This window comes from Triticum dicoccoides, chromosome 6A (assembly GCF_002162155.2).
Source record: "Triticum dicoccoides isolate Atlit2015 ecotype Zavitan chromosome 6A, WEW_v2.0, whole genome shotgun sequence".
NCBI classification, from domain to species: Eukaryota; Viridiplantae; Streptophyta; class Magnoliopsida; order Poales; family Poaceae; genus Triticum; species Triticum dicoccoides.
Genome location: NC_041390.1, coordinates 542,612,414 through 542,622,568, shown reverse-complemented (window position 1 = coordinate 542,622,568; position 10,155 = coordinate 542,612,414). Strand labels below are relative to the sequence as shown.

Sequence of the window (10,155 nt, the reverse complement as noted above, 5' to 3'; positions counted from 1 at the left end):
CGAGAATCGGGCTCTCTTTTCTTAGTGAAAATTCACTGGTCAATGCTAATATGTGTTTCCAGGCAGGTGCATGATGTTCAGATCATATAAGATATTTAATAATGTAAAACAAAAAGGTCATTGCTAGCAATTTTAATTACAAAAAGTAACTTCTTTTAGGATTTGTCTTGTGTTTTCAGGGATTAGAAGTATACGAAAATATAGGAATGCATCAATATATCTCATCCGAGATAAGGACCATTCTTGAGAAAAATGATTGAATATTTGAAAAACAAATGATAGTCATGCATGCTTGCATAGTTACCATAGATGGATGAATGTACGATGCATAATTTTTTTTATCAGTTATCACTTAGACGTTAATAGGTTGTGAACATTTTGCATATAACAAACTCAAAGCCTAATTGAATATTGTAAATGGTATAATTGACTCAACCAATATCATAACACCAATAACTATATTAGCATACATATGTATTCACCCGCAAAAAAAAAAAAGCATACATATGTATTCACTGAGCAAGTAACAAAAGAATTTAGTCCATATATGAATGTTTATGCACGAAAATCTGGGAAAGTTGTTGTCATAACAGGCATAACAATAGGAGTTCTGTACCAACATGGGTGTGTGCTAACATTCAGAATGCGTGGCAAAATGAATAGCTACAACACTTAGGCCACAAAATTCACTCAAACTGAATAAAGCTACTTTTGAGAACACTAAAGTTCTTTTGAGCTCCTCAATTGATCTCTGCAATAGCTTGACTTCTTCATCCTTCTCCTTTCATCTGTTATTTGTAAGAGTACAAAAGAAGGGTTCTAAAAGAAGAAAAACGGAAGCATTATTAAGAGCAGAAAACACGAATCAAATAGCATGAACACCTGGCTGGCGTCCGTAGCAATTACTTCCCTTTGTTTTGCCACTGGCAAAGCATCTCCAGCTTTTCTCTCAGAGATGCACCTGGGAGTCACATTATTGCTTCTCTTCTGAGAGCTTGGAGAAGTTATTCTGCAAATTTTGAAGCAAATCGTTCCTTTCATCATCAAGTAAATTTCTCAGCTCAATCAACACTTCCTCCAATATTGGAGTGGCATTTCTATTATGGGCTAACTCCTATTTCACAAAGTAATCAATCCGTCCAATATGGCTGAGCTGAGGTCGCAAATCAGTGTTCACTATAGAAACTGCATTTGGTTTGCAAACTGCACTTGCTGGCTGCTCCTCCAACACCAAAATCTTTTTTTACTCTTCATAATTTAAGAATGTGCAGGATTAATCAATTTAAACTTACTGGATTGGATGGATGAAGTGTCTAGATAGTAGGATTAAACAACTGGTCCTTTACCGAATGATAAATTAGTGAACTAAACATTTTTCTGAATATTTGCTTTAATGGATGTGCATGATTAATCAGTTAACACTACACTGGGGGAGGACATCCTGATGGAGCAGCGCAACCTACTTGACCAGCAAGCCCCACGCCTTCAAACTATTTTAGGAGATCTAACAACATTAAATAAGAAGCATCATCTCATTAAAGCCCTCTTTATTTATTTTATCGGAGACTCGGAAGAACTTAGTCTCTTCAAAATAAGAAGCATCATCCATGGTCGATTTCTGGACCAAAATAACTACATGCATAAACGGACTCTCATGCCAAGTTGCAAACAGATCAGGGAAAACACCCACAAACTTGAATAAAAGGATGTGATTTTTCAGAAAAAATAATGTTATCTGATCGAAATGAAACAATTGTTGTTTAGATATATCAGTTTCGATCGAATCTACTATGGCATTGACAGAAGCAGTAGACATCCAGCCATAAACATATCACTGGCCATAGGTTTTATTTTTATTTTTCAGCATGCACTGGGTATAGGTAGATAACATAAGAGCTAGGATCCAACAGTTAGGCAGAACAAGTAAGGCACCAAGTCGCATAATCAAAGTCTGCCCATTTGCACACATGTAAATAGTTCGAACGTACTGAAACACAAAGAAAGTAAATAGTAGATTATATTGTCCTAAGGTGATCTTGCTTGATAACATTATCTAGAGAATATCAAAAGGAGAAACATAACTAACCTTGACCTGTTTGTAGCGATCTAGATTTTACACACTCTGGTCGTTTCATCTGAAATCACATGAAAAAGTGTTGCTTTTCTTTGGCCGCTGAAAGGGAAAGTACCAATCGCCACTTCGATGCTCCCTCTGTAATATTAAGAAAAGCAATCAATGGAGCATCGCCCTCCCACCATGCCTGTTCTGGTAGACACACAAAAGAATACACGAAGCATCTTCCATCAGTTTTTATAACTTGCTAGAAATACATGCAAACATCATCCAACAAATGAACGGCTTGTGCAATTTGTTTGCAAGCAAATAGAACGAATTATTGCAAACCTGAAAATAATTCTATTGTCTACGCATCTTTTCTCTCAACTCTACAAAGAAATTCTTCTAACAATTCCTAAAAAGAATTTGAATGAAGCTACTGTACGTTTGTAGACAGCCACACATCAAATTGAAGATCACAGGAGCAACAAAGCATCAGGGATCCTCCTGCGGTCCACACGGTCCTCAACGGCAGAGTTGCCTGGTCAGTGGGCTGCCGACAGAGCATCGACCAGAGCGTGAATAATCAACGGAGTTTGTAATTGTAACCCTACACACGAAATTCCATGAGCATAGATAAACTGATCTTGTGATTTGGTAGAAGCAACAACTTATAGTGCCGGCTGAATGAACAGCTTGTGCCATTTATAGATAAACTGAAACCCTCACGTAGTCGGGCAGTACTATAATATGGTAGTAGCAGCAGGCAGCTCACCATATGAAACCCGGCCGCGAAGGTACCACCAGTCGCCGCCGTACTGGGGCTCGTCCTGGAACTCCTTAGGCGCACTTCTGGAGGAACCTCGCCAGCTTCTCCGGCAGCATCACCGGTGGCAGCTCCCCCTCTAGTCGCCGGATCCCTTTGTAAAACGGACTCGGTTCGATCAGAGAGGAGGAAGCTAGGGACGTGGTGCGGTGCGGGTAGCAGCGAATTAGCGCCGCCTCTTCCATCCTCAGCCGCCAGCTCGCCGACCGCCCTCTCCATCCCCGACCTCGATCTTGCCGGCACCCGCCCACTCCATCCCCGTCCGCGATCCCGCCGGCGCCACCCTCCAATCCCCTTACTCGATCCCGCTCGTATCGAGCGCAGCACGCCACGCCATGCCTCCCGCGAGGTCGCGGACGCGCAGATCGGCCCTCTCGAGCTCCTGGAGCCGGACGCCAGCGCCGCACCTTCCCATCCTCTGCCTCCCACGAGGTCGCGACCAGTAGGTGGAGAGGAGCGGTGAACGGCGAAGAAAGCCGCGGGTAAGGAGGAGATGGGATTAGGAGGCAGGAGAAGGCCGGCGGCGCGTGGTGAGGGGCGGAGCGAGGCAGGAGGCGGCCGGCGGCGCGAGGGGCGTAGTAGGAGGTGGGCGGGGCGGGGCGGAGCGCCACGAGGAGGGGGAATCTGGATAAGATGAAACAGAGGAACCGCGGGTTGAATACATACAGATGTAGGTTTTTTTAAACAAAACGTTTCTTCAATTATTCACTAAAATATACGGACGGCGGGTTTAATTCCTAAAAACCACGGGCACCTTTGTGTAAAAATGCCGCGACAGTGAACCCGGAGACTCCATCCGTGCTTTATTATTATTATTATTATTATTATTATTATTATTATTATTAGCAAAAGTGTCCATGTGTTGTAACGGAAGAAAACAAATCGCATGCCCTTATCAATAAGCATGACCCAAGCCCCTCACAGTGTCGCTTATCCTTTTTCTCGTTCTCGCCGACGGTGGTCGCAATGTTCACTTAATGAGAGCGCGTCTGAACATGATCAATTTTAAGGTGATGAGCTCGGCCACCAACTATGCCAGTGCAAGGGTCGGGTTGGATGCGATAGAAGCCCTCGGTGAGCTACTCCGTGCTTCTAGTCCATACACCATCCGTCATAAGAATTGACTATAATTAGAAGCAAGAAATCACTACCCGGAAATTTTTTTAACATAACAAATACACCTTTAATTTAAAAACTGAATCCCCGGCCACAATACGCTACTTCTGCCGACCACTCCACAGCTACAAATTAAGTCCATCTGCATACCATATAGCGAGAGGAGGGGCTTGAATGAAGTGGGGATCTCACCTTGGATACCATATTGTCACCTCGACCATGTCCGCCTCATAAAGCTCACATTTCGCTACGTCGTAAATGACAATCACCATAAACAATAGTTTGTCGAGTTAAGGAAGTTCCATATGAACTAAATACAAGCTTAATTTAATCTGTATTGGATATGTGTTGTGAAAAGAGAGAAAGCATGTCTGCAATTTTAGTTTCAGTCTGCATCTCACAAGAAACATGTGATAAATCATTCACTCAAAAACAGCGTATAACGTACACTAAGAATAACCCTGTGAAAAATCTGAAAAATAACACACTACATAACCTATCGAAGCATTTGAAGTCCTGGAAAAAATATTACCCTGTGTCCCGGCCCATGCAGTTGGCGTCCAATAACAAATGCTAGATCCAGTTCACTTCATATTATTGCCAATGTATCGATGTAATCCACACCCAGAATGTGCAAACAGAAACAAAGATCACAGCAAGGAAAGCATATCAAATATCCAGATAATACGACCTGAAATATGACTTATTATTTACAAACTACTCCCTTCGTTCCTAAATATTTGTCTTTCTAGACATTTCAAATGACTACTACATACGGATGTATGTAGACATATTTTAGAGTGTAGATTCACTCATTTTGCTCCGTATGTAGTCACTTGTTGAAATGCCTAGAAAGACAAGTATTTAGGAACGGAGGGAGTACAAATGATTCTTGGAGGAACGTGTAAGGCGTTTGTAAATAATTTGGAATGAAATATGACTTGATATTAATGAAATTAGAACAAATGTTCAAGTATCTTGTGTCCTAAACAAAAGAACAAGCTGCATGTAGATTTTGGCCTTCTGTTGCAGGCGCTTCATGAGTAGTCTGGTGTTGATCCTGTACAACCGAAGTGCAGTATGCACAATTGGGCATTTTTATTATTTTCCCTCTACTCCATGAGCCCTTTGTAGCCTTTGAATCTCAAATCTCAATACAACAGCTGAACAACTGCTACTTTCTGTTAGAAAAAAAGAAAGAAAATAAAATCAATGTTGCGATTCAAAATGCCATGTGTAATTTCCCAACTACCATCGATTGCCTCTGATGTTCTTGCCGAACCCATATCATCTTGCCGGACGGCCGGACAACCTGTAATAACAACGCCACATCAAACGCAACAACAAATTGAAGTTCAGTTCAGTGTTGGTGTCAGGACCCCGACTCGATATCACATTGATCTAGCTGGTAACACCTCATATCACTTTGCGGCCTCACGCACGGTATCCCCACGGGTGTCGTCTTACCTTTTCCCGGGACCGTTTGCGCCTTTTGGCTCACGTATATGATAGTGTTGCTAGCATCCATCTGATAAAAAGCCCGGGCTGACATGACTAGTCGTAAACCCAAAGTGGCACAGACTTACAGGGACAGGCATCCATGACCCAGCTTCGAACGTGTCGGTCATCAGCAAGTGGGTCCGGGCTGTAGCACTGGGCTAGCAGGACTCCGGTAAACCGGGCTGTAGCGGGCTAACCGGACTCCGATACTCAAAGCGTGACATTTCCCCGAAGGGACAGACACAGGAACGAAGAAGGACACATGCCGGCCAGCCTAAGTGTTCCAGAGCAGTAGCAAGCTACCATGGCTCAGCGGTAACACTCGGAGACATTTCCCGGTAAGAGAGGCTACTAAAGATAAACAACTAGATAGTCAGATCCCACACATACCAAGCATTTCAATCATACACACAATATGCTCGATATGTGCAAATACAACGAAGCATCACAACATGACTCTATGACACAAGTACTTTATTTAAGGCTCAGGGAGCCATACATATCATACACAAAGGTACGGGTCTCACGACCCAACATACAAGTCATACAGTCATACAAACCAGCAGCGGAAGTAACTTGTCTGAGTACAGACAACTAGTAAAATAAAAGAGGCTTGGAAAGCCTAGCTATACTACGTGGTCCTTCACAAGCTCAGGGTCACCACCTGGGTCTTTAGCCTACTCGTTGATGTCAACGTCTACATAGAACCCATCAGAAGGGGTTGCAGCGTCTTCTGTAAAAATGTAGATTATAGCAACATGAGTACAAAGGTACTCAGCAAGACTTACATCAGATCCTACATACATGCATAGTATCAAGAAGGGTTGGTGGAGTTATTGCAGCAAGCCAGCTTTGACTCTTGGCTAGGCTATCCTACGATACTCCAAGTTGAAATGGTTTTGCGCACACGAGTCCACTACTCACCACTTCAATACACTACCGAGGATCCACCTCCGTCTTCCTACGGAAGAGCCATCCTCGGCACTCACACTTGTCTTGAGGCTTTTAACAGTTTTCATTTACTTGTCTATGAACTGTATAGGCAACCAAGTAGTCCTTTACCGCGGACGCGGCTATTCGAATAGATCATGTTAACCCTGCAGGGGGTACTTCTTCATACACGCTCTCACCACTTACCGTCGTTTACACGACATGTACTCGGCAACCTTCAAGCGGAAGCCCAACGTGGGTGTCGGCCACGACCTACCTAATCACCTAAGCCTCCAGTCCAGGTTTATCGCCTATCCAGGTTCCATCCGCAGGGAGTCCGGCCGAGGTTTCCCATACGGCCCCGAACGATGTGAACAGGGTTCCCGAGATACCTAACGGGTATTCGGTACACCCGGCCACGTACCTACCGCATCACAGCCCACCCCTACGGTTAGCGCTGTCCACGGCCTCCAGTAGGCTACAAACACCAGAAACTACTTGCAACTCCTGGACGAAGAACTAGGGTGAATAAGAAGCCGAGAGGGTCCATTGGTTTCGGGCCCAATGCATGGTAGTAGCTGATTCTTAAATCACACATACAGATCTCAGTGCTTAAGGTCGGCTTCAATGAAACAACCCACCATGTACTCCTACATGGCCTCTCATCGATACCTTTACCAAATCGTGTTCACCACACCACTCTCATTACCGACATAACCATTTCACTCCAGCCCATCACCCCGATGAACCAGACCTGACACGACTCTAAGCATAGCAGGCATAGCAAGGTAGGAACAACACATACATATGGCTCAAGCAACTCCTACACATGCTAGTGGGTTTCATCTAGTTACTGTGGCAATGACAGGTCATGCAGAGGAAATGGGTTCAACTACCGAAGCACACAGCAGTTTGAATCGCGTTGTCTTAATGCAGTAAAAGAGAGCAGGAGCGAGAACATGGGATTGTATCGATATGATCAAATGGTTGGTTGCTTGCCTGATGGTTCGATGCACGGATACGGTTCTTCGTTAGGGTAATCACGGTACTCCTCGGGGACAGAACCTGCCGCAGAGAGCACCGATACACAAACATCACCAAACAATGTGCAACAATATGATGCATGCATGAAACATGGCAATATGAGTGTGTTGGGCTAATGCAACTAAAACCAGAAGGGTTTGAACAAATTTGAATCAAGGATTCAAATTTCAAATTCAAATATGGCCTTTTAAAGTGCTTTTCCTTGTTCTGCTTAAAACATCAATTTAACTTGTTTGATCATGCATGAAAATAGTACAGATGGATAGATTGGATTTTTCTGATCATTTTTCATATATAATTTGTCCAATTTGGAGTTACAGAATAAAAGTTATGAATTTTTGAAGTTTAAATAATATTCTGGAATTTCCTGATTTAAATTAAATCCAGAAATTATAATTATTGCGCCAGCATGACGTCAGCATGACGTCAGTGGTCAACTGCGGCTGGCTGGAGTCAAACCTGACGTGTGGGGGCCACACGTCAGTGACAGGGGGGGTTTAACAGGTTTAAATTAATCCTAATTAGGGATTAGTGGCGCTGGGGCCCACTGTCAGTGTCAGGGGGGGTTGACTAACGGTAATTAGTACTAACTAACTACCTGTCCGACAGGGCCCACGCGTCAGTGACCCTGGGGGGTCAAACCTCAGGTCGGACATGTCAAACCCCACCGGCGACATGACGCCGGCGAGGCCCGAGACGGCGGCGAAAGTGCTTTTTGCCATTCCGGCAACCAAACGGACGGCGGAAGGCATCTACGTGTTGCTGAGGTTGAGCCGCGACTATTGGTGGTGGTGGTTGGGCTCGGGGTGGCCGGAGTTGACGGCGGCGAGCTCGGCTGCGGCTGCCGGAGTTCGGGTGCGGTCGGAATCGACGTTGCAGGGGGCTTGGGGAGGCGTTAGTGCGCGCTACGTGCTCCTAGTGAGGTGTGGAGCACGATGGTGTGCTCGGTTGGGTGCTACGGTGACCGTGGCCACGACGGCGACATCGCCGGCGGCGTGGAGCTCTCGGCCAAGGTGGGGCTAGGGCCTAGAGGTCGGGAGAGACCAGGGGAGAAGGGGGAAACGATCCGGGGCTCACCGCGGGGCTGCAGAGGTGGTTAGCGGGCTCGGGGACGCGCTGGAGACGACGAATTCGACGGCGACGATGATCGAAGCCCGAAGAGGGGAACGGCGACGTGGCGGCGATGCAGGGCTTCCGGGGAGCTGTGGAGCGGTGGGGAGGAAGAGGGAGTCGAGGCGGAGCTCCTGAGCTAGTCGGGGGAGCGAGGGGTGGCCGGAGATGGCTGCTATGGCGAACGGCGGCGACGGTGGTGTTCGGCCGTGTGAGAGAGAGAGCGAGAGAGAGGAAGGAAGAGCCGGGAGAGAGTGAGAGAGAGCAGGGGGGGATCGGGACGGCCTGCGGGAGTCGTCCACGCGGCCAGGAGCTCGTCGGCAAGCAGGAGGTGGCCGCGCGGCCGTGCGCGCGCGAGCACGCAGCAGCTTCGGGGCGAGGGGAGGAAGACGACGGAGAGCTGCAGTGGTGGGCTGGGCCGGCTGCTGGCTGGGCCGGCCAGCTGGCTGGGCCGCACAGTGGAGGAGCCCAGGTAAGTTTTCCCCTTTTTTTCTGTTTCTGTTTTATTTAATATATCTGCAACTTTGTTGAATTAAATAAAATACCTAGGCAAGTTCAAAAATCACCAAACCATTCCTGGCCCATAGTTGGATTATTTCCAACATGAAACATTTTAGTTTGGAGATATTTGAGCATTTAAATATTTTATATTATTTTAAATGCCCAATTTCAAATATTTATGATTTAATTCAAAAACCCTAGGATGGCCTAGGAAAATGTGCACCATTTTTGCCAGAGGTTCTGAACCAAGACAAAAATGATGGGCATTTTAGAAGGGCATTTCAGGTTCATTGAAAAATTATTTTAGTAACCCTAGTTGGTTTCAGAGGGGACTGGGGGTTCTGTCATCCCCATTTCAAGTTTCTGATGAAAGAGTAAACATGATGCAACACTCTAATGCATGACTAGCTAGGTTGTGACAACTCACCCCCACTCAAAAGAATCTCGTCCCGAGATTTGGGTTCCTCCGGGAAGAAGGCGGGGTACTCGAGTCGAAGACGATCCTCCCTTTCCCAAGTTGCTTCATCCTCAGAATGGTGCGACCATTGAACCTTGAGAAACTTGATATTATGACGTCGGGTGGTACGTTCGGCCTGATCAAGGATACGAATGGGGTACTCTCGATATGTAAGATCATCTTGGAGATCAAGCGTTTCGTGGTCCACTTCACGGATAGGATCCGAGAAGCAACGCCTGAGTTGAGAAACGTGGAAGACATCGTGAACTCTGGAGAGGTGCGGAGGTAGTTCCAACTGGTAGGCAACTTCTCCTCGTTTGGCAAGAATGCGAAAAGGTCCAATGTAACGAGGAGCCAATTTGCCTTTGATACCGAAACGATGGGTTCCCTTCAGAGGGGTGACCCGAAGATAAGCCTTCTCGTCAACCTCGAAAGTCATAGCCTTATGTTTTCGGTCATATTGACTCTTTTGACGGGATTGGGCTGTTTTCAACTTTTCACGAACGATACGAACTTGTTCTTCTGCTTCCTGAATCATATCCGGGCCAAAGAATTGTCTTTCCCCGGTCTCTGACCAGTTAAGGGGTGTTCGACATCGTCGTCCATAGAGAACTT

The 10,155-nt window shown here is 45.8% G+C and overlaps 1 long non-coding RNA gene across 2 annotated transcripts; it reads right to left on the bottom strand.

Annotated features, from left to right (window-relative positions):
* Positions 1 to 489: 489 nt before the first annotated feature.
* On the bottom strand, positions 490 to 3,552 carry LOC119317796. 2 transcript variants are annotated; one of them, XR_005153778.1, is made up of 4 exons: positions 2,832 to 3,551; positions 2,087 to 2,266; positions 883 to 1,009; positions 490 to 788 (listed from the first exon to the last, which is right to left on the bottom strand). It is a non-coding gene; the product is annotated as an uncharacterized LOC119317796 (long non-coding RNA). The 2 variants fall into 2 exon arrangements; XR_005153777.1 differs by having other exon boundaries at positions 490 to 1,009; positions 2,832 to 3,552.
* Positions 3,553 to 10,155: the final 6,603 nt, after the last annotated feature.